At 55.7% G+C, this 1,891-nt stretch overlaps 1 protein-coding gene across 1 annotated transcript in view; it reads left to right on the plus strand.

Annotated features, from left to right (window-relative positions):
• GSG1L (GSG1 like) overlaps positions 1 to 1,891 on the plus strand; it is a 202,675-nt gene that overhangs the window by 98,200 nt on the left and 102,584 nt on the right. The window lies entirely within an intron of this gene.

Genomic DNA, 1,891 nt, shown 5'->3' on the forward strand with positions numbered 1-1,891 from the left:
CCCTTTCCTAACTTGGTGGCCAGGCTGAGCTTTTCCAGAGCCAGCTCTTACCTTTCAGGACACACCTTCTCTAGTGGTGTTGTCTTCTCCAGAAGCCCTTGAGACTCCCAAGTCTGGACCCCGATGCTCCCTTCTCTGCCCCTGTACACTGTCCCTGTCACTGCTGTGCGGGCTTGTCTCTTTGTCGACACTAAAAGCCGACCATCACCCCATCCTCGGGCTACAGTACAGTGGCAGGCACCAAGTGTTGTGGGACACAGAGCACCCCACTTACGGGCCCTCACCTAGGTCGCTGAGCAGCTGAGTGCCCACGCAGGTGGGCAGAACCTCCTCTGTTAGACTCGAGCCCACTCTTGCCCCTGCTCCCATCTCTCACACTGTAGTGGAATTCATGAGTGAGTCACTGGCCCCAGATGGCCAAGCCCCCAAACCAGCTGCCCTCCTCCTCACCTAGCCTCTGCTCTGAAGCTTAAGCACAAACACCCCCTAACTATGCAGTACCCACAGGCTCTGCCCCACCAGCTTCCCCCACCCCAAAGTCGGATTCACCCTCTTGGAGCCCTCTGCCCCCACACATCAGCAGAGAGGTCAGAATTGCCTAAACCTGTGGTCTTATCTCAGTGGGTCCACAACAGAAAAGATCTGTCGATCTGCGCCCTGAACGTTTACAGTCAAGAAAAGTCTCCAGGATAGTTCTACCCGGTCCTATAGGGCTGCTGTGGTGTCCAGTGACAGTACGTAGGGTCATTGTGGGGATCAGTTTGGGGTTGGGTGCTGTGTAACCTGCTCATCATTATTTGGGCGTGTGTCTCAACCCTTAGGACTGCTTCCAAGTGCTGACCCGTCTCTATCTCCCATCTCTATGTCCTCCGTCTCTACATCCTCCCTGTCTGTGTCCTCCATCCCTGCTTTTCCAGCCCTACATCCTCCATCTGCCTCCCCATCTCTGTGTTCCCCAATCTGTGTCCTCGACCTCTACACCCTTCATCTCCGCATCCCCCCATCTCTACATCGCCCATCTGCGTCCCGTATCCCTCCTCTCTAGGCCCCCGCATGTGCTCCAGAGTAGCTGGCGCAGGGTCTGGGTTTGGGGGATGGTTTGGGTGCAGGGACTCCTGTTTTTTAAGTGGGGTCTGGGGAAGTGTAACACTTACTTTCGAGGTCAGGAGGAGGGATGGTGACTCAAATTGCCATCGAGTCTGCAGGGGACTCAGGATTCAGCTGGGAGCACGGAGGGAGGGAGCAAGGGGCAGAGGTTGTCTGGTCCTGGCATGGGACCGAGGAACGACTCCACATTACCCTGGGGATGTGGTATCTCCCCACCACCCAGGAGTCCTGGGGAAACAAATGGTTTGTGCTTTACTGATCTAAGGTTGAGTGCTTTAAACCTACCCAGTGACACTGAGACAAAAGACCTGCCAGTCCACTCCCGTGATGGCACCCATGAGGCAGTTCTTCCCTGTGTGTGGCATGTCAGCATCACGAGTGAGAATCGACCCCACAGTAGCAGAGTTTTGATTTTCCCACCACCCACCCAGCCTGCCTCTGTAAATGAGGCGCTGTGGGTTTGATTATGATTTTTCTTCATCTTTCCAAGGCCCCATGTGCTCCTCTGTTCATAAGGGACAGCTGGCAGGCAGTAAGCCTCTCTCCAGCTAGGCCCCGGTGTTTCTCTTTGGCGGCATCAGCTCGTCTCACTTTCCCACCCACCTGCAGAGGCAAATGAAATGCAGGCTCAGAGAGGCTAGTGACTAGCCCAGGGTCACACAGCAGGTCAGTAGCAGAGCCGGAGCTTGCCAGCAGTAGCTTGGCTCCCTGGGCCACCCATGCATCCAATGGGCTACAGTACCACCTCTCAGAGGGTCAGCACTTCCCTCCAGACACACACATC

Source organism: Echinops telfairi, unplaced genomic scaffold, assembly GCF_000313985.2.
Source record: "Echinops telfairi isolate 266 unplaced genomic scaffold, ASM31398v2 ScPeMD7_5;HRSCAF=22, whole genome shotgun sequence".
Classification (NCBI taxonomy): domain Eukaryota; kingdom Metazoa; phylum Chordata; class Mammalia; order Afrosoricida; family Tenrecidae; genus Echinops; species Echinops telfairi.